General features: G+C 39.2%; 1 long non-coding RNA gene across 1 annotated transcript; it reads right to left on the bottom strand.

Annotated features, from left to right (window-relative positions):
- Positions 1-1,498: 1,498 nt before the first annotated feature.
- LOC140734076 (uncharacterized) lies at positions 1,499-14,589 on the bottom strand. The gene is made up of 3 exons (XR_012100463.1): positions 14,476-14,589; positions 9,714-9,795; positions 1,499-3,220 (listed from the first exon to the last, which is right to left on the bottom strand). It is a non-coding gene; the product is annotated as an uncharacterized lncRNA (long non-coding RNA).
- Positions 14,590-23,440: the final 8,851 nt, after the last annotated feature.

Genomic DNA, 23,440 nt, shown 5'->3' on the forward strand with positions numbered 1-23,440 from the left:
CCTGTATATTTTAAGGACAATTTTATATTTAATGTGTTGGTCACTGGCATACATTGGTGGCCCATCATTAGATTCTCAGCCAACAAAATAATATATAGCCAGCAACTTTCATATAGGTCTAGCCCAATCTTAAAAGAGAACACGTAAGGAATCTAATAATGTCACTAAACTTCCAGCACTTCCTGAAATGCCAGGAATGTTGCACATCACATGTTAATAGTTCCAACATACAAAATAGACTTCCAAATAATTTTAAAAATGTATAGATATAAATTACCAATAAAAACTACATCAAAATGTTGCTGTAAATTGATAATTTCATAATGCTAAATAAAAGGATCTATCCTTTAATGTAACTAAACTACAGTATACTTACAGTCAAGTATTTACACCTTTAAAGTATTAATCTGTCTTAATTATATAGCTAAACTTGTTAAGAACTCATTTTAAAATAGAAAGTAAAATTAATCACTTAAAATTACAAAAAAAATTTCTAACCTCAGATAAATAAGCTGCCTATTATTCACAGTTCAATCATTTAATAACAGTCAAAAACTTCAATAATGCTTCCTTCCTTTATGCTGCCAACAAAATTTTGCAATTTATTTTATAAGTTATTTCCTTTCTTGTGCATGTACTTCAAACTTTAACTCAGCAATGTTGTTACATTGCCACTATCTTATTAAGGTACACATAGAGGATGCCTAAATGAATTTTACTCATTGTCAAAGATTAAAATTTGCTTTTCCATTCCTTTTTAACTTCATTATCATTCTTACATTTATTTTCCCTTTCTGGGAGTCTACTGATAACCCATTTGCAGTTTGTCGGTTTTATCAACATCACATCCGATTTAACTGCTGGCTTTCTTCCAGCTCCATTCAGTCTTTTGTCTTGCATTTTACCAAAGATGTCTGTTTACATCTTAGCCTGTGAAGAATGCACACCCACATTAGTTCTTTTTCAGTTAACCAGTCCAGCATGTGTCCAGAAAATTGTACTATATTTCATATAATTTGTGTTATGGTTCAAGATTTTTGAATTACAGTTAATCCATGCTTGACTTCATCTCCGGCTACCTGGTGATGGCACATTTATGATGTTTTGTAATAATGCTCTGCAAAAGGAATGAAGATGAGAGTTTAGTTAGTGAGAAATTCATGGTGCTGCTATTTTCAAATTAAAATTGGACCGTAAAGAACCAAAGTTAACAAAATGCAGAAAAGACGAACAAATACTGCACCATTTCATATTTCGATAGTTGGTTGTTCAGGTTATCCTGAAATCATAAAATGGAACTTTTCCAGTGCAATTCTCTCATTTTTTTAACTGAATGCATTCAGGATAATTGTTAAATTGAGAAAAAGTTTGAGCTAAGGGAAAAAAAACACAAAACTGATCCAAATTCAAATCTTCATCATAAAATGACATAATTTTAATGATTGGTTTGAAACATTAAATGTTTAGTTTTCACTTGAGAATCTCAACCTCATTACAATTCAAGATCTTCTATGAAATTCATATTCTAACAATGAAAGCATAAAATTTCCTGCTGCTGATCTTTTATAATAGTTTCTGTAGTTTCTATGACAGGAGAAAGTACCTGCACTTTAAAAGGCACGTTTTAGCAAACAGATTTACAAGTACCAAAGCACTTCATGTAGTACATCAATGTCAGCAGCAGGTTAAAATCAATACAATTCAGTTTGCATTAAACTCTGCACCAGGACCATCTTTTAAATCACAGAGCCATCAAGAAATTAGATTGTGAGGGTGTTGGTCTAAAGCACCAAGGGCCCTTGATGCATTATAGAATTGAACAGCAGAAACATATAATAATGCTGAAGGGAAAAACTAAGGTGAGGATATTTAAGCTATATGTGATTCTGGCCATATCTATAATGATAGTAAAACACTGTGGTGTGGTAGCTCCCCCTCTTGTTCATTGCTTGTGAATTGCAAATAAATAATTCAGTGAATGTGACACTATTTATTGGTGTTTATTTCTTAATGTATTTGTGGGTTGCTGGTATTGTGCACTAAGACACCATTCATTTCTGAATCCAATTAGCTCTGGAGAAGATGGTAGTAAACCACCTTCTTGAACTATTGTACACCTTCTAGTAATGGTGCTCCCACAATGCTATTGGGTAAAGATTTCCAGGATTTAGTCATGCCCACAATCAAAGTGAAACACAAGGAATTCCAATGTATTTTCCAATCTGGACATTGTGAGATTCAGAGTTTAACACATTCACATGGTGGCAAATTCAGGGTCGTAATCATATTCAAAGACCCCACCCACCCCAGTAATTTTTTCCCAACTTTTTTTTTCTGTTTGACAAAATTATTGCACTTTAGAGGAGGATAAGCCCTTATGTTGCCACTGTCTTTGCTCCAGTTGACTCTCATGGGCTGCTCCATCTTCTGGAGTGCCCCAGAAGCAAAACCACACAACATTGGGAGCTGTTTGATGGCAAAGCTTAGTGCAGCCATGATCATTGTGCTAATAATGGAGGAGAAGTATTGTCTAAGTCAGCCATGACTCAGACGTACATACAGCTTGACATACTTACTCTGGGTATTGTATGAGATGATATCTTGCTGACATTCACCTGGCCATAATTAAATTTGTTTCTTTTACAATCCATTAAAATGATGACACATCTTCAAGTCTGTTTTATTAAGCAGAATTAATTTAATGAAGGTCTGCTTTTATATATCAAGATAGTTCATCATTAGTGTAGTGCAATCTATTTCCAAATTGTACAGAAAAATAACCAGTTATGGTTACTAAAAGCCAGAAATAGTTTCAGAAAATCTTTAAAATTTAGGATTAAATGATGTAGGGTAAGGTCCCAGCAGACTTAAGTAAAAATATCTGGAATAATTGATTAAATTCTTCAGAACTGGATAAATTCTGGTATTCTACATGCCAAATACGGAACATGAATATTCAATGTCCAGTTAGCTAGTTCCTCTCTGCTCCTTGTGGCACATCAGGTGGAAACCTAAGCATTTCTTTGGCATTTGTCCATTTTTTATGAGGCTGAGTTGCTAGCTCGATGCTCAAACCAGCACGGATGGAAAGCATGCAAGAAGCCGGCTGGGTTAGTACCCGGGACCACTTGGTTCGAAGTCCGGTGCAGATGCCACTACACCACCAGCTGGCATATCTGATGTCCAAAACTCACAAAAAGTTGGAGGAACTCAGCAGGATCTATGGAAATGAATAGATAGTCAACGTTTTGGGCAGAGACCAAAAAAGCATACTTCAGCAAATGCAATTTTGACAATTTTACTTTTGTTGCTTGATTCTGTTAAAGAATAAAACCTGTGTGCTTCATAGCCACCAGTGTAAGAAAGACTGGCACTGAAGTTTGAAACTTGATTTGCTGGAACAAACAATTCACTCCAATTTGTTAATCCTTGGAATGTGCACCCCTACAAATACAACATTATTGTAATGACACAATTTTAGAAGACATGTTGCTTACAAGAATAAACTAATAAGAGAGAGCATAATTTAACAGAATATAGCAAGGAGGTGCATGTGTGATCTCCAGTGGACTGCTGGAAAATTAGTATGTATATTACATCTAGGCATCTGGTAAAAGGAACTTGCATCCATTTTCATTGCTAATCCAATAACAATTACACCTCATGACAACTTACTAAATAACAATAGCCTAATGGCCATAAAATACAGGATTTTTGTTTAAGCTCCACAGGCACCTAAGAGGTTACTCTTTCAGAGTGAACACAAAATCCAAACACAATTTATCTTTTGTGACTGCCAGAAAAACACAGAATGTAACATATTGGAGTCTGGAACAATGTGACTTTGGATGAAAACCAGGACCATATGTTGCTTTTACTAACGATGATTTTTCAATTTTTCTCTTCAATAATGTTTTCCTTTCTCATCCCTTGCACAGCTGTTGACCTTGACACCATACAGTAATAAAATTAACAGGCACGTTTGAATCGACTTTTTATTAATAACATAAAACATGTAAACTGTAATTGCTTCACAGACAATATATTAAATTTGCCATTTAACAACTGTAATTCTACAGATTCCAAATATGATTGTATATTTGATAAAACACAAAGAATGAAGATTTATAAAAATGATGTCAAAGCTTGAGGGCCTGAGTTATAGGGCAGGTTTGAGCAGGCTAGTGCTTTATTCTTTGGTGTGCAGGAGAACAACAGGTGACTTCATAAAAGTCTATACAACCATAATGGGGATAGATTGCGTGAATCTGCACATGGAAATGGAATCAAAAACTAAAGGCACAGGTTTAAGTTGAAAGGGGAGAGGTTTAAAAGGAATCTGAAGGGCAACTTTTCCCATGTATAGGATGGTGCATTTAGGAAACAAGCGGCCAGAGAAAGTTAGTGAGACAAGTACAATAGCAGCATTGAAATGGTATCTGGACAGGTAGATGTATTAAAAAGATTCAGAGGGAGATGGGAAAACTGCTGACTAGGATGACTTGATTGGCATGGAAGTTGGGTGAAGGGGCTTGTTTGTATGCTGCATTACTTGATGTTTGAACAGGGGTATCGGTCAAAATTATCGCTTTCCTTAAGATATATTGGAACTGCCAAGACTGCCTGGCCAAACTCATTATCTTTCACACTTGGTTGTTTACATTATGCTACAGGTAAGAGCATTGAAAAGGTATTATATTGGGGAGCAAAGATCAGTACCAGGACATAGTTGTATAATGTTCGCAAGAATGGGAAGTAAAGCACAGAATCATTTGAAACAGATGGGCAAACAGTAGACTCCAAAACTATCTATGGCAGGGAAAATAGTAGCAAATGAAACAGTCATTTTGCATCTTTTTACTCAAAGAATTTTATCAAATGGCAAAGTCTATCTACATATCAATTGGTAAAAGCTGTGTTGCTACTTATAAAATAGCTATGTACTTAATCCAAAAGTTATTGATTGTTAACAAAAGAATTTGTAGCATAGAGATAACATTTGTTCGAAGGATGAAGATAAGCTGTTACATTGCATAGTTAGGAAAGACTATATAACTGAAATAATTTTATTTGCCAAAGGAGTTTTCATTTCACAGTTGAAAACATTGATCAACTAAAAATGTGGGTTTGACTTTGCCAGTTTTGGGAGTTGCATGATAAACTGTAAGTAAATACCAGTAGGTAAAATGGAAAAGATGAATCAGTTCAAGTTTCCTGATAATGAAGGTTGGAACTGAGGAACATATCAAGAAGGAGCACAATGAGTCACAAAAAATAAAATAGGGGCCAGCATGATGCAATCTTACATTACCTGTATAGTAATCTGTTGAACATTGGGTTGGATTATTATTTCAGGTATTCTTAATAACCATTTGAAATAGGAATTAGGATGCATATATTGGTAAATTAAGTTCAGGGTACACCTTCTGACTTAATGTGACAGAGGAGGCAGTAACTACTTAGAATTTGATGAAATCACCAACTGCAACATCACAATATTCACAGTTAAAACCTCGTCCATTACTGTCAAATCCAAACATTATTTAAGCACTTTTTTAAATTTCATATTTTTATTAGTGAGGAAATTCCTCAAACTTATAAGTTGCCTTCTAAATTCAACAAGTTGCACATAAAATCAAAGTTCTAAGTAAAATTTATTATCAAAGTGCATACATGTTGCCAGATGCATGTTACCCAGAGATTCATTTTACTGCAGGCATATTCAGCAAATCTATAAAATTATAACTATAGAATTGTTCAAGAGCCTGACGGATGTGGGGTCGTAACAGTTCTTGAGCCTGATGGTGCGAGTCCTGAAGCTCTTGTACCTTCTACCCGATGACAGCAGCAAGAAAAGAGCATGCCCTGGATGTAGAGGATGTTTGCTGATGGATTCTACTTTCTAACGATTGTGTTTCATGGAGATATGCTCAATGATTGGGAAGGCTTTACTCGTGATATACTGGGCTGAATCCACTACCTTTTGTAACATTTTCCATTCAAAGGCATTAGTATTGCCATATCAGGCCGTGACATAGTCTCCACTACACATCTATAGAAGTTTGTCAAAGTTTTTGATATCATGCCAAACTTCTGCAGACTCCTAATGAAATAGAGGCTCTGCAGTGCTTCTTTTGTAATTGCACTTACATGCTGGGTCCAGGACAGATCCACTGTAATAGTAACACCTAGAAATTTAAGGTTATTAGCCCTCTCCACCTCTGAACCTCTTTTGAGTTCTGGCACGTGGACCTCTGGTTTCCCTCTCCTGAAGTCTACAGTCAGCTCCTTGGTTCTGTTGACAATTTTTATGGTTATTTTTATGATACCACTCAGCCAAATTTTTAATCAACTTCCTGTATGCTCAATGAACCCAAATTTCCTAATGGTTCATACTTCTTGGGTAGTTTGTCAACCCCGTTTTAACACTAAACTAATTATGGGACAATTTATAGTGACCAATTAATCTCCACATAAGGTCTTTGGACTGAGAGGGGAAACCAGAGCAGCCAGGGAAAACCCATACATCCCACAGGGAGACACCTTACAGAGGACACTGGGATTGAACTCTGTGCTCCGACCATCATTGTAATGTTATGCCACCATGGTGCTGTATCAAATACTTTGTGAAAAGTTATGTAAAACAAATGCATTGCACTTCTTTTATTGAATATCTGTCTCCCTGTCAAAAAAAAAAAAACATCTACGAGATTCCTAAAACATGACCTGTCTTTTAGGAACCTATGTCTACAAGCCAATTATCTCATTTTTCTCCAAATGCTCAGCAATTAACACTTGAATTACAGACTCCAGTAGTATGTCAACAAATTAAATGAAAACTATCAATAATTTTCCAAGTTAATTTCATCTCCTTTTCTGATAAATGATTCCAGTTTGTTTATCACCCTCGTTTATTGACTGAATCTTTACAGTGGTTTTCAAATGTTAAACAGATCAAATCAATAACAAGGAGCATAGAGACAGAATTACCAATAGAAGAATGAAGCAAGAAATTATATAAAAAATGGTTTACTGAGAAGATTATTGGTTGATGGCCTAAGCTGACTGTCTAGAGATATTAGCAAACTATTGTGCAGATTATGGTTGCCATCACTAAGGGTTTTTGGTGCCTTCAGGCAGCTCCTCTGCTATTTTTTCCTAATTAAGTCCAGTGAGGTTTAAGACAGAAATTATTTTGATTTTTTTTTAAATCTATTTTGCTTTTGAGACCAAGGCATTCTGGACAAAATCAGCATTTATTACCTATCCCTGTTGCCCCTGATATGATATTATAAGGTACTTCCTCTACCATTCCAATCCCTCTAGTGATGATATTGCTACAATGACATTAGGCAGGCTGTTTCATAATTTACGTATAAGAGTAGTGAAAGTGTCATGATATATTTCCAAGTTAGGGAAAACAGGGAGATGATGGTGTTGTGGTGCACTTTGTTGGAATGTGCTGTCTGCAAAGTCTAAATAAATAACTCTACTGTATTTTGGAGATAGTATAAATCAAATGTGCTGCTTTATTCTAGATAATGATGAACTATGAGTGTAGACATAGGAAACATCCTCTTCATGTCCACTCTATCTAGATGTTCCAATATTTGACAGTTTTCAATGAGCTCACACCTCATTTTTCTAAGCTCCAGTGAGTACAGGCCCAGAGCTGTCAAAGACTTCTCATTCCCGGCATCATTCACATAGAAACATAGAAAACATAGAAAATAGGTGCAGGAGTAGGCCATTCGACCCTTCGAGCCTGCACCGCCATTCAGTATGATCATGGCTGATCATCCAACTCAGAACCCTGTACCTGCTTTCTCTCCATACCCCCTGATCCCTTTAGCCACAAGGGTCATATCTAACTTCCTCTTAAATATAGCCAATGAACCGGCCTCAACTGTTTCCTGTGGCAGAGAATTCCACAGATTTACCACTCTCTGTGTGAAGAAGTTTTTCCTCATCTCAGTCCTAAAAGGCTTCCCCTTTATCCTTAAACCTTGACCCCTCGTTCTGGACTTCCCCAACATCAGAAACAATCTTCCTGCATCTAGCCTGCCCAATCCCTTTAGAATTTTATACGTTTCAATAAGATCCCCCCTCAATCTTCTAAATTCCAGTGAGTATAAGCCTAGTCGATCCACATGACTTCCTCTGGACCTACTCTAATGCCAACATATCCTTTCTTAGATAAGGGGCCCAAAATTGCTCAAAAGTGCAGTCTGATTCTTGCCTTATAACACCTCAGGATTACATCCTTGCTTTTATATTCCAGCCCTTTCAAAATGAATGTTAACATTGCATTTGCCTTCCTTTCCAACTTTATCTGCAAGTTAACAATTCAGAAATAGTGCATGAGCTCTCCTAAATTCCTTTGCTCCTCTAATTTCTGAATTTCTTCCTTGTTTAGAAAACAGACCCTGCCTTTACTCCTCTACCAACGTGTATGACCATACACTCTGCTACACTATATTCTATCTGCCACTTCTTTGTCCATACTCCTTGTCTGTCTAAGTCATTCTGCAAGCTCCCTGATTCTGCAATATTACCTGCCCCTCCATTTGTATCACAGCAAATGGCCAGAATGCCATCAATTCCATCATCCAAGTCACTGGCACACTGAATAACATAAAAGGAAGCAGTCCCAACACCGACTCCTGTGGAACAGCACCAGTTACTGGCATCCAACCAGAAAAAAACCCTTTATTCCCAATCTTAGCTTCCTGCCAGTCACACCAATATTCTATCCATGTTAGTATCTTTCCTATAATACCATAGGCTCTTACCTAGTTTAGCAGCTCTTGTACAGAACCTTGTCAAAGGATTTCTGAAAATCCAAGTAAACAGTATTCACTTTGTCTATCCTACCTGTTATCTACTCAAAAAATTCTAACAGATTTGTCAGGCAAGATATCCTCTTAAAGAAACCGTGTTCATTTTGGTCTATTTTATCACGTGCTTCCAAGTACCATGAAACCTCAATGATAATAATGGACTCCAACATCTTATCAACTACTGAAGTAGGGCTATCTGGCCTTTAATTTCCTGTCTTTTGTTTCCCTCCCTTCTTAAAGAGTAGAGTGACATTTGCTGTTTTCTAACCCTCTGGAGCTATTCCAGAATTAAGTGTTTCTTAAAAGAACACTACTAATGCATGCACAGTCTCTTCAGGTATATCTTTCAGAGCCCTGTGGTGTAGTCCATATGGTGCAGGTGACTTAGCTGCCTTCAGACCTTTCAGTTTCCTAAGCATCTTCTCCTTAATGATAGCAACTACACTCTGATATGTTCGACTTTCTAGTATATTGCAAGTATCTTCTGCAGTGAAGACTGACACAAAATACCTATTGAGTTTGTCTGCCATTACTTTGACACCAACTAAACCTCTGCCACATCATTTTCCAGCAGTCCAATATCCACTCTCACCTCTGTTTTACACTTTATGCATCAGAAAATTTTTTGGTATCCTCTTTTATATTACTGGCTCCCTTACCTTCGTATATCACCTCTTCTCCCCTCGTTGCTTTTCAGTTGCTTTCTGTTGATTTTTAAAAGCTTCTCAGCCATCTAACCTTACGTTAATATTTGTCATATTGTATGTCCTCTCTTTTAGTTTTATGCTGTCTTTGACTTCATTTCTCAACCATGGCTGCGTTGTTCTCCATTTAAAATACTTTTTCTTTGCTGTACATCTAAACTGCACTTACCGAATTGCTCCCAGAAACTCCAGGCATTGCTGATCACTTGTAACCCCTGCTAGTGTTCTTGTCCAGCTCCTCCCTCATGCCTCTGTGGATCAGGTGACCATAAGATATTGGAGAAGAATTAGACAATTCTGCACCGCCATTCCATCTTGGCTGATTTATTATTTCTTTCAACCCCATTCCCTGCCTTCCCCCTATAACCTTTGACACCCTTACCAATCAAAAACCTATCAACCTCCACTTTAATTGTTTGTAGCAATTAAATCCACAGGCTCACCACTGTCATCATTCTTATGAACCTCCTCTGGATTCCTTCTAATGATGACATGTCCTCTATATGATAAGAGACCCAATATTGCTCAAAATGCTGCAAGTGCATTCTGACCAATGCCTTTTTAAGTCTCAGCATTACATCCTTGCATTTGTATTCTAGTCCTCTGAAAACTGCATTTCTTTCCAGTAACATTGCATTGCATTTCTTTCCAGCAACTCAAACTGCAAGTTAGCCTTTAGGAAATCCTGCACGAGAACTCCCAAATCTTTGCACTTCTGATTTCTGAATTTCTTTCCTGTTTAAAAAACAGTCCACGCCTTTATTCCATCTATCAAAGTGTATGACGACACACTTTCCAGCACTATTATTTCATCTGCCACTTTTTTGCCATTTCCCAAATTTGTTAAGTCCTTCTGCAGACTCCCCATTTCCTCAGCAGTACCTGCCCCTCCACCTATCTTCATATCATCCACAGACTTTCCCACAAAGCTATCATTTCAATCATCCAAATAATTCACATATATTGTGAAAAGAAGCGATCCCAAAATCTACCACTGCGGAACACCACTAGGCACTGGCATCCAACCAGAAGAAGTTCCCCTTATTCCCACTCTTTGTATACAGCCAGTCAGCAAATCTTCCATCCATGCTAATGTATTTGCTGTAATAACATGGGTTCTTATCTTGTTTAACAGCCCCATGTGCGGCACTTGGTCAAAGGCCTTCTGAATATCCAAGTAAACAACATCCACTGACTCTCCTTTGTCTCAACTGCCTGTTATTTTCTCAATGAATTCTATGAGATTTGTCAGGCAAGATTTCCCCTTAAGAAAACCATTCTGGCTTTGGCTATTATTATCATGTGCCTCCAATTACCACAAAATCTCATCTTTAATAATAACATCTTCCCAATCATTGAATCAGGCCAAATGGCATATCATTTCCTCCCTTTTGCCTCCCTCACTTCTCAAAGTGTAGAATTATATTTCTTCCACTGTAACCTGATACATCTTTACTTCCTGACGAAGGGTCTTGGCCCGAAACGTCGACAGTGCTTCTTCCTATAGATGCTGCCTGGCCTGCTGCGTTCCACCAGCATTTTCTGTGTGTTGTTTGAATTTCCAGCATCAGCAGATTTCCTCCTGTTTACTTCTCCCTCACAAGCTGTAGGGTGAATTGTATTATGGTATGATCACTGCCTTTTTAAGGGTTCCTTTACTTTAAGCTCCGTAATCAAATGTGGTTTATTACACATACCCAATCCAGAATTATGTTTTCCTTTGTGGACTCAACCATAAACTGTTCCAACAATCCATCTTGTAGACATTCTATGCTTTCTTTCTCCTGGAATCCAGCACCAACCTGATTTTCCCAATCTACCTGCATACTGATATACCCCACGACTATCGTAACATTACCCCTTTTACAAGCCTTTTCTATGCCCTGTTGTAACATGTATTCCATTTCCTGACTACTGTTCAGAGGCACATACCAACTAGCAGAAACACTTTGAATATTCAATACTGGTGTCTGTTCTAATATCCAGCTACCCTAAATAAACCCCCTTTGTTACAGTGTTGAGGGGTGATTCCATGAAGATATAACTAACCAGAAGATTCAGTGACAAAACAAATCCATTCAGAACTGTGCATTAACTGAAAAGGATACTCCTCTGATAATGCATTGATAGCAGGAACATTTATCTATGCTCTTTGTCTGTGTAGTTTCAATGGAACAAAATCAGAATACTGAACAGCCATATGAATGGTTTCACTAGCCAAAAAGAATCAGTTTGAAGTTAAATTGTGTACAGGTTTTATATAATGAAGTCTTCTTATCATTTTAGTTAATCCATAATTATAATATCCATAATTTAATAACCTCAGAATAATCCCTAATAAAATATTAGAACATATTAATTTATCTGAAAATATGTTCTCCTTTCAAAATCATCGATGACACTGCATTGCAATGTATGTAGTTTCTAGTATAACTAATATTTACAGGCATATAGGCATTACAGCAAAAAACATGTTACCCTGACAATAAAGTTCTTTTTATGAGTAATTAAATAACCTGATTAAAAAAGCTGTTACATCTAGTCAGATACTGAATATTAATAGATGTTAAATGCTCATTTTCTGTTAAGACTTAACTACAATAGTTTGTTGCCTTGCCACAGATATACAGACGGTAATAATAAAACTCTTCTCTGTATTGCACACTGGAATGAAAATCATTAGATAAAGCACTTTAGGGAATTGCTCAACTCTGTTCATATTCAAAATATACAGGGTATCAATCATAATTATTTTATTTACTCTCAGCCAGCTATTAAATACTCTTGAATTTAAACATCAATTGACAAGTACCTAAGTTTAAACTTACATCAAGAAATGAATTGTTTCATAGATCACTAGGATTTCAATTGAGTATAATAAAATGCAAAGTTTCACCTTTCCATCTATAGTTCTTCACAGAGAAATGGGGCCATTCATTTGGAAATGTAACCTTTGTGTGACTGTATCAAATTGTTGAAAATGTTATAATGCTTGATGCCTGAATAAAATCAGATCAGACCTAGATTTAGAAGAAAAGAACCCCTGGGCATTATGATCTTGTGATTGTCATTTCAAGATTATATTCTTTTCAACATTAATAATATAATCTTCCTATCCTAAATAGTATTATTGCAATTGTAAACTCCAAAACCATATTTCCAAAATTGTTCAGCTTTGAATTTGTATGGTGCTCAGGAAAAGACCTTGACACACAGCTAATTCATTTCATAACTCTATTGTGAAGTCGGAAACAAGAATTTCACAGCCAGAACCAGATGACAAAAAAATAACAAAAAACTTTTGTGAACAAACTCACAAATCATAGCATGAGCTTGAATTGCAAAGGCTTAAGTAAAAAATGTGAGGTGGCCTTCGCACTCTGTCAGCAGTAAGAAAATAAAATCAAAGTCTGATGTACATTGAAGAGATAACAGATTTGAAAGCTCAGTGGCATTTGGGGATTCTTTGATATACATGTAGGCAACCTCTGTTGCATCAAGATTAAAGTCTGTGATCTACAGGGAATACCTGTGTAGACTTTAAAGATTAGGATTGCCTCTAACCATATTCTCAGCAGCTTCACAGAGTACAAATTCCCATAAAGGATGTGTCCATGTGTCCAAATAACATGTTCTTTTTACAAGGATTGCCAATATGATTGAGCTGAATGACATAATCTTATGTAAAAGGTACTACTAGTCTATTGCAGGTACATTGTGTTAATCAATGTACAGAATTAAGAACCAATCAGGTGTAAAGTTAAAGAATTGGCATATTTTATTTGATTTATTATTTTACGTCCTTCCCAATCATTATTGAAAATCAAATCTTAACTCATTTATCAACAAAGTGCAACTAATTTCAATGTTATAATACCCACCGATTTTGTGAAGAGTAATTTTCTAAGTTTCAATTACAAAATATGCTTGGTTTTAATATTTTGTGGTAGGAAGTAGCTAAAGTTTCAAGTTGAAAATAGTAGCACATGACCAAAATGGCACCAGAGCCTTTGGTGAACGTTAGGTCAGTTCATCTTCGCAGCGCAGTAGTTTGCTTTGTCACTGACCTTGAAATTTGAGAATTACATGTGGGGGAAGGTTACGGAAGAGGTGAATATAAGTGCATGTACTTTAAGCCAAATTAGATCCAGAAAATGAAACAGAAAGGAAGTAGAATAAAGAAAGCTGGGTGAGAGAAAGGGAAGGAAAAAAAAGCAAAAGAAAGGTAGTTGAAAAAGTAATTCAAACTTCTAACTGGTCACTACATGAAGAAAGAAAAGTCCACACTCAAAACCTGCTGAATGACATTGCTCATAAACCCAAGGTATTCAAAAAGTTTTACCAGCATTTCTGAAATGTCAATAGGCATTCAGTATTTGAGGTTTGACTAGCAGAGACACATTCAACCACATTTTTGGTTCCTTTTTGATTTCCCAGAACTTCTGTATAGTGCAACCCCTGGGGCTGAAACAGAGTTTGAGGCAAGATGTTCAGACCCAACTCTGGTTGTTAAGAGTGAGTGAGGTGACAAATGTCAGATAATTATTAGTTACATCACCAAACAAATAATTGGCACATTGAGAATGCATAGATGATCCCTCAACAGAGCTGGAAGCTTCCAGATCAGTACTCACTATCCAATGTGTCCTGATGAGTTATGTTCTGTGACGTTGCTCTGCGCAGCATAGTCCATTCCCAAGGACTTGTCCTACAGGAGTAGCAGGGAGCAGCACACCATTTGTATTTGGACAACTGAGATAAAAGGCCTGCTGGCATTGTTTCACCTGTGGCATTGTACTATAAACTGTCCCCTATTGTTGTGGTTTTCACTTGGGTTCAGCCTAAACCCATGTTCTTTTCCCTCCTACCTCCTCCTGTGATGCAATCAACACATAACAGTACTGCAAAGAGCAAAAGCTGTTTCTACCTACCAATTTTATTGTTTGTTGTTGATGCACCATCAATAACTCTCTCTGAAATGTGAAGTCAAGATATCAGCTTTTATTGACTGGAAGAAAGAACAAGCAGTAGTTGACCACCATACTACATCCTGGAGAATGAGGGCCGGGCCCAGGCCTCAATTGCCTTTATACCGGGGTCTGTGGGAGGAGCCACAGGAGCAGTCAGCAGGGGGCGTGTCCAGACAGGTATACGTAGTTCACCACAGTTGCTTCCTCAATCATTACCACACAAGCAAAAACACTATTTGCCAACTAGCAATCAAGGAAAATATTTGCACTGGTCAAACAGAAACAAAAATTTCAAAATGTTACTTAACTTACCCATGCTCAATGACCAATTTGTGTTTTTAACTTTCCCAGACAGTAATGCTGAACTGTCATTGCTTCTGAATGAACTTTTATTAATAAAGTACATACATAGACTGAAGGGAAGGTAGGAAAAGGAAATTGTTGAATTGAGGCATCAAATTCTCTTCAACATTATTCCTCTCAAAGCCCAGCCATACTATTCTGGCAGCAAGGAATTTAGGGCAGTGAAGGATTTCCTCCATATCCCAGAAGTCACTCCAGTGAATTTTAGTTGCAAAACTCTGAGGTTTAAGGTTGTTTCCTTAAGTACAAAGATCAAGTACACAAAATATGACATCACATCAACCCTATACAATTTCAAAAAGGTTTCATTTCAATTCAACACCTCATTGATGTAAGCTTATGTAAGTCACCACATTACTTAATATACTTCCGAGTTTCCTTTTAATTGTAGGCCACATTACTGCCAGGCAGTCTCACAAGCCTCAGTGTTAAAAAGATAACTGTTTACCTACCTTTTAGATTGCAGATAATCAAAATTGCTGTGATGTATGGAGTTGTTATGTAGAAGAACCACACAGGAAAAACATAAACAAGAAAACACAAAGTGCACTGCAGATGCTGTGGTCAAATCAAGACGTACAAAAAAAAAATGGATGAACTCAGCAGGTCGGGCAGCATCCATTGAAAGAAGCAGTCAACGTTTCGGGTCGAGACCCTTCGTCAGGACTAAAGAAGGAGGGGGCTGGGGCACCATAAAGAAGGTGGGGAGAGGGTGGAAAACCAATCAGAGGAAAGATCAATGGGTGGGGGAGGGGAAGCAGGGAGGGGATAGGCAGGAGAGGTAAAGAAGGAATCTAAGGGGAAAGCACTATGGGTAGTAGAAGAAGGCAGAGTCATGAGAGGTGATAGGCAGCTAGAAGAGGAGACAGAGTAGAGGTGGGAGAGGGAGGGAATTACCGTAAGTTGGAGAATTCGATGTTCATACCAAGGGGCTGGAGACTACCCAGACGGTATATGAGATGCTGTTCCTCCAACCGAAGTTTGGTCTCATCATGGCAGTAGAGGAGGCCATGTATGGACATATCCAAGTGGGAATGAGAGGGAGAGTTGAAGTGAGTGGCAACCAGGAGATCCTGTCTGTTGTGGTGGACGGAGCGTAGGTGCTCGACAAAGCGGTTCCCCAATCTGCGTCGGGTCTCGCTGATGTAGAGGAGGCCGCACCGGGAGCACTGGATGCAATAGATTACCCCAACAGACTCACAAGTGAAGTGTTGGCTCACCTGGAAGGACTGTTTAGGGCCCTGAATGGTGGTAAGAGATGAGGTGTAGGGACAGGTGTAGCACTTACGCTTGCAGGGATAAGTGCCAGGTGGGAGATCTGTGGGGAGGGACGTGTGGACCAGGCAGTCACGGAGGGAACAATCCCTGCGAAAAGCAGAGGGGGTAGTGATGCACCATCAATAACTCTCAGAGACATGAGGCCAGATAGGCTTTTATTTGCTGGAAGAGAGCTGTCAGCAGCAAGAGACCATCACACAACATCCTGGAGAGTGAGGGAGGAGCAGTGCCTCCAATCACCTTTATACAGGGGTCCGTGGGAGGAGCCACAGGAGCAGTCAGTGGGGGGGGTGTGTCCAAACAGATATATGTAGTTCACCACAGGTAGAGAGGGAAAGATTCCCTTAGTGGTGGGGTCCTGTTGAAGGTGGCGGAAGTTGCGGAGGATAATATGCTGGATCCGAAGGCTGGTGTGGTGATAGGTGAGGACAAAGGGGGACACGGTCCCTGTTGTGGTGACGGGAGGATAGGGTGAAGGCTGAAGTGTGGGAAATGGAGGAGATGCGGGTGAGGGCATCATTGATGATGGCAGAAGGGAAACCATGATTCTTAAAGAAAGAGGACATTTGGGATGTCCTGGAATGGAAAGCCTCATCCTTGGAGCAGATGTGGCAGAGACAGAGGAACTGGGAATAGGGAATAGAATTTTTGCATTTGGCAGGGTGGGAAGAGGTATAATCAAGGTAGTTATGGGAGTCAGTGGGTTTATAGAAGATGTCAGTGGACAGTCTATCTCCAGAAATGGAGACCGAGAGATCGAGAAAGGGAGAAAGTGTCGGAGATGGACCAAGTGAATTTGAGGGCTGGGTGAAAGTTAGAGGCAAAGTCGATGAAATTGACGAGCTGAGCATGGGTGCAGGAAGCAGCACCAATGTAGTCATCAATGTATCGAAGGAAAAGTTGGGGAGCAGTACCAGTATAGATTTGGAGCATAGACTGTTCCCCATAACCCATGAATAGGCAGGCATAGCTAGGGCCCATGTGAGTGCCCATAGCTATACCCTTGATCTGGAAAAAGTGGGAAGAGCCGAAAGAGAAGTTATTAAATGTGAGTACCAGTTCCGCCAACCTGAGGAGTGTGGTGGTGTTGGGGAACTGGTGAGGTCTATTGTCCAGAAAGTAGCGGAGGGCTTTGAGGCCTTCTGGATGGGGAATTGAAGTGTATAAGGATTGGACATCCATTGTGAAAATGAAGCAGTCGGGACCAGGGAACTGGAAGTTATTGAAGAGGTGGAGGGCATGGGATGTATCCCAAATGTAGGTAGGGAAGGACTGAACTATGGGTGACAAAATGGAGTCGAGGTAGGCAGGTACAAGTTTGGTTGGACAGGAGCAGGCCTAAATTATAGGCCTACCAAGACAGTCAGGCTTATGGATCTTGGAGAGGAGGTAAAAACAAGCAGTGCGGGGTGTAGGAATTATGAGTTTTTTGGCTGAGGATGGAAGGTCTCTGGAGTTGATAAGGGCAGTGATGGTACGGGAGACAATAGTTTGATGTTTTTTGGTTGGGTCCTGTTCCAGGGATAAGTAAGAGGAGGTGTCAGAGAGCTGCCGTTTGGCCTCAGTGAGGTAGAGGTCGGTCTGCCAGACCACTACAGCACCACCTTTGTCTGCGGGTTTGATGGTGAGGTTAGGATTGGTGCAGAGAGAGTAGAGGGCAATGCATTCAGAGGGAGTGAGGTTGGAACAGGAGAGAGGAGTGGTGAAGTTGATTGAGATGGTTGATGTCTCTGCGACAGTTGGAGATGAAAAGATCGAGTGCAGGTAGAAGGCCTGGTGGGGGTGTCCAGGAGGAAGAGGAGGGTTGAAGACGGGGGAAGGGGGTCATCAATAGGGGGAGGGGAATCCTTGTTGAAGTAGTAGGCTCGGAGACGTAAGCGACGGAAGAAGAGTTCAGCGTCATGCCGGGCACAGAACTCACTGAGGTGTGGATGGAGAGGGACAAAAGTGAGGCTCTTGCTGAGCACAGAACGCTCTGCCTCAGAGAGGGTAAGGTCAGAGGGGATGGTGAAAACATGGCAAGGGTTGGGGCTGGGGTCAGAGGAGGGTAAAGAGTGGGAGGTCTCAGGAGGGAGAGGGGGGTTGAGATGTTCAGGGACAGCGGGCTGAGGGTAGGATGAGGGATCATAGGAATGGAGGGGAGATGAGGGGTGGAGGGAGGGTTGGGAGTCGCAGGGAGGATAGGGGGTAGTAGAGGAATAAGACGAGCGAGTAAGAGCGGTCCCGGTCTGGATAGAGTCACGATCTCGGTTCGAGCTGGATCTAGAACTAAGAAACAAGAGTTTGGAGCAATGGTCAAAATGAACATAAATAGTATCTTTGCTTGTATTAACCTCCTCCTTGATCACTTAAAGAAGCTACATGTATTACGAATGGGTGGTATATTTTAATCAAAGATGTGAGATTTTGCCAGTTCAGAAGAATATTCTGTAATCCAAATAGTTCTAAATCTAATCCAATGTAACCTATCTTTGAACAACAGTAGACTAGCCAGTTGTTATGGAAAATCCTCAATACCAATGAACAAATAAAATATGAGCTCAAATGTTAATTCTTATTTCTTGAAGCAATTAAAGTTGATTCCTGGACTATCATCTCTATCACATGAATGGTGGGTGTCTGGATATACTGCCAGGTGTGATAGTGGTTCTTCAACAGACGTTTAAGAGGTCCTTTGATAGGCACATGAAGATGCAGAGAATGGAGAGTTGTCTTGATGAAGCATAAGCACGATTCGAGGGTAGAAGGGACCAGCTTAGTTTAATTAGCTCAGCACAACATCAAGTGCCTAATAACTTTTTCCTGTGCTGTACTGTTCTATTTTCTGTCTGAATTGTGGTCACGCAGTGGCAGTGGCTGATAACACCATTGTATTTAAGGGAAATTTGAATGTGAAAGTTAGGAACAGAAGGATATGTGAACCAGATGAGGTGAGAAGACACCTTGGAGAAACAGAAATGCCAGGAGAGGGCGGATTGGGTGACACTTCTAAACAGTAATGTTGATCTTATATTGCATAAATAGATGTTAAAATTGTTATTCACACAAATGTTTTCCACTTGTGCTTTGACTGTTCTGAGGGCAGCCTTTGCTACCCAGTTTATAAAAACATATAATCTGACCAGGAATCTACTTTTTCACTCAGAAAGTTGTGGTTCTGTGGAATGCTCTGCCTCAGAAGGCAGTGGAGGCCAATTCTCTGGATGCTTTCAGGAAAGAGTTAGATAGAGCTCTTAAAGCTAATGAGTCAAGGGATATGGGGAGAAGGCAGGAAACAGGGTACGTGGATGATCAGCCATGATCACATGAATGGCGGTGCTGGCTCAAAGGGCCGAATGGCCTACTCCTACACCTATTGTCTATTACCTTGATTTGTATCTATGATATTCCTAATTTAAGCTTTTGGAATACACAAGGATTCTTATTGTTTTATATTCAATTTGATTAGACCAATTCAATTGCTAAATTCTTTTTAAAACTCTGTCAGCTTGCTGTTTTGTGGGGGGGGGGGGGGGGGGGGGGGTGGGTGTGTGTGTGTGTGTGTGTGTGTGTGTGTGTGTGTGTGTGTGTGTGTGTGTGTGTGTGTGTATTTATAATGTATATATATGTATGTAAGCACATATATATATGTGTGCATGTGTGTGTTTAATTTATGGCATGCTTGTGTGACTTTCAGGTTAAACTAAAGTCCATAATTAAAAATGAGCTCTCAAAACAGATACCTGATTATAAGCTCATAATTTTCAAAATATGCGATTTTTTAAAGTTACCTACCTTTGGACGGATTCGCCATGCTAAGTACATTCTTTCACTCTATGAGTATAATTTCTTTCAATGTTACTTATTCTATGAAAGTGAAAGAAAAATCCTGGAAAGGCATACATTATATGCCATTCTGATCTGTTGAAAAATATTGATGGTATCTGATGTTTAATGGTATTATTCAGCCAAGGAAATATTTGCATAAGTACCAGTTAATTTTCCCTACATTCTAAAGTGATTTAGATTTAGGAACAATCTGTGAAAGAACAGCATTTATGCTGAGGTATAAATATTACCATTAGATATACTCTTACTCTATAGTAAACTCAAAATAAATCATTCTGCAAACCTATTTCTTAAAACTAAAATATAACCTTAGGAGCATTTAAATTGTCATTTATTAAATGCACTACACTGAGAAACTAGGGCAGTGCTGAACTTAAATGTTTCTGATGCAGTATCAAGAGATGTATTTCATACTTAGGCAATTAGTAATTTCTCTCTGAAATATCTAGAACCATATCCTGCTGGAAGAAATATCTCTTGGCACATGCCATTATGTCCACTTTCTTCTGCATCCTTCAGCATATATTAATGCAGGGAACTGACAATTTTGTAAGTAAGTTGATTAGAGAGTTATAATAAATAGCACTTGAAAGCATTATTCAACTGCCCCCAGACTTGTTTGTCAGTTGACACATTTATAATAGAGGGTCATTAGCATATTTATATTTTCGCACCAGCTTTCCATGCATTTCTGAGACAAAGCGATTGACAATTTCATATTTTAAGAACTATATAATTTATTTTTTTAATTGACAGATTCCACTAAGGCACAGGTGCAGATTTCCTCCCTTTGCTTTTCCACTCTCCAAAGTGTCAATCTATAGAAGTCAGCCAAGATGGGGAAGTTTCAGGCAACTTGACCTTAGGATGTTCGCAATACAACTCAATTGCCTTGTGACTAGTGCTAACTCTGGTTGGTGCACCAGTTCTATGAACCAAAAAGCATGTTCTAAGCATATTCTGCTTGGAAGTAATTGACCTGTGAAGTTCCAGAGGGATCTGTTCTGGGACCCCTACTTTTTTGTGATCTTTATAAATGACTTGGATGAGGAAGTGGAAAGATGGGTTAGTAAATTCTCAGATACAGAGATTCGTGGAGGTGTGGATAGTGTGGAGAATTGTCATAGGCTGCAAAAGGATTTACTCTAGATGGTCAAATTAGAACGCAGAACTCAGGATTAATGGTAGAATTCTTAACAATGTGGAGGAACAGAGGGATCATGGGGTCCTTGCTCATAGCTCTCTCAAAGTTGCAACACAAAGTGATAGGGCGTTGAAGAAGGGATATGGTGTGTTGGTGATCATTAGTCGGGGGTTGAATTCAAGAACTGTAAGGTAATGTTGCAGCACTATAAAACCATGATTGGACCATTGTGGTATATTGTGTTCACTGCTGGTCACCTCGTTGTCAGAAAGGTGTGGGAGCTTTAGGGAATGTGAAGAAGAGTTTTACCAGCATGTTGTCTTATGAAGATTGTTTAAACAGTGTAGGACTCTTCTTTTTGGAGCAAACAAGTATGAATGATGACTTGGTAGAGGTATACAAGACGATGAGGCATAGACAGAGTGCACAGTCAGAGACTTTTTGCAGTACATGTTTTATCAAAGTCTGCATGCAGTATACAACTCTGAGATTCATCTATCCACCATCAGCCACGAAACAAAGGAAACCATGGACCTGTTTAAAGAAAAACATCAAACCCCCAACACACAATGAAAAAGAACAAATTGCGCTAACGAGAAGAAAAAAGAGTGAAAAACAGAGACTACAGAACATCAAATCACAAAGACTTCAAAAGAGTCCAAGCATATTCAGTTCAGTTCAATCCAGTGATGCGTCTCTTGCTATCTTGCAAGCTCATCTGCTCCGATAAAAATTGCAGAAAACAACATCAAAAAATTATGTCCAGAAACCAGAATCAGATCATAACATGAACTATAGGGTCTAATCCACAAACTGCATTGACTTAACCTTGCCCAAGACCTATGGATTCTGACAGCATCGAGCGAGATGAAGAGAGACCATTCACAAGCAAATAGATGGCGCTGAACTCCCACCTTCTTTCCACTCTCATCCTCATTAATTTCAATCTTCCTTGACTTTTTAGATTCAAGATTCATTTATTATCGAATAATATATAAATAACACAACCTTACAAGTTGCTTGCCTGCAGGTAACCACAAAGCAGAAAAACTCAAAGGAACCCAATTGAAGAAGAAAAAAAGAATAAAAAGAAAAATAAAAGACCAACACTTGATGTGCAAGACAAAGAAAAAATAAAAGTCATGCAAACAATTGAAGCAAAAATAGTATTTATCAGATCTGAGCAGCCTAGAGTAGGCCCAAAGCCTCGCTTATCAGTTCATCAGATTAGCGGGCATGGAGCGCAGCAGGCGGGCAGGCTGCATAGCCTCAGTGCCATGGAGATGCCCATCATGGAGAATGAACAAAATTGGCTCTCATCCTGACCAACACCCTGGCTTTTCAGTCTATCTGGGTAGGCATTTAAATTAACCCAACAACAGGACAGCAAAAGGCTCTGTGCCCTGGGAGAGGAGTGAAGATCATGGAGAATGAGCTGAATTGGCTCTCGCCTCCAATCTGGGCCAGCATTTAAATGGTCTCGACAGTGTATCATACCTGGCAGTAGGACCTGGCAACCACAAAGGACTTTGGGCCTGGACCATGCCACCCAATTAATTACTCCAGACATAGATTTTGCTGCCCAGCCTGAAAGCCATTCTCAAATCAATTTGGCACCCAGAGTGATTCAACCTCAAACCAGGCCATTTGATTGAGCACCAATTCTCCTGTGCTCTGACTTTTCCTTTTGACACCCAGAGTGATCCAATCTCACTCCAGGGCTAGTTGAAAAGCATCAGATCTTTTCTGCCCAGGTCATGACTTCTCAATTCAACACCCAAAGTGATCCAATCACACTCCCGGGCCAGCTGTATGGGCATCAGAACTCCACCTCTCAAAACCTTGCCAAACTCCCTCGGACACAGCAAAGCGCCAGGTCATTCAACTGGCCTGAAAGCACATCAACAAAATGTAGACCACAGGCTCCGACAACAGCAGAACCACATTTGAAAGAAAAAAGATGAAGTAAACAAAATGAAAGGAGTAGTTTCATGAACCATATGATGGATGTCACCCTTGGTTGCATTGTCTCTGGTGCTATCTTTTTCCAGAAGGTTAAGCAAGCTAGGGCTTTCTTCTTTAGAGTGTAAAAGGATGAGAGATGACTTGATAAAGGTGTACAAGATGATAAGAGGCATAGATTTGGTGGATAGCCAGAGACATTTCCTCCCAGGGAAGAACTGACTAATACAAGGGGGCATAATTTTAAGATGATTGGAGGAAAGTTATGGGGAGAATGTTTTTATACAGAGTGGTGGGTGTGTGGAATGCCCTACCCGGATGGTGGTAGAGGATAATGCAATAAGGGCATTT

This window comes from Hemitrygon akajei, chromosome 10, assembly GCF_048418815.1.
Source record: "Hemitrygon akajei chromosome 10, sHemAka1.3, whole genome shotgun sequence".
NCBI classification, from domain to species: Eukaryota; Metazoa; Chordata; class Chondrichthyes; order Myliobatiformes; family Dasyatidae; genus Hemitrygon; species Hemitrygon akajei.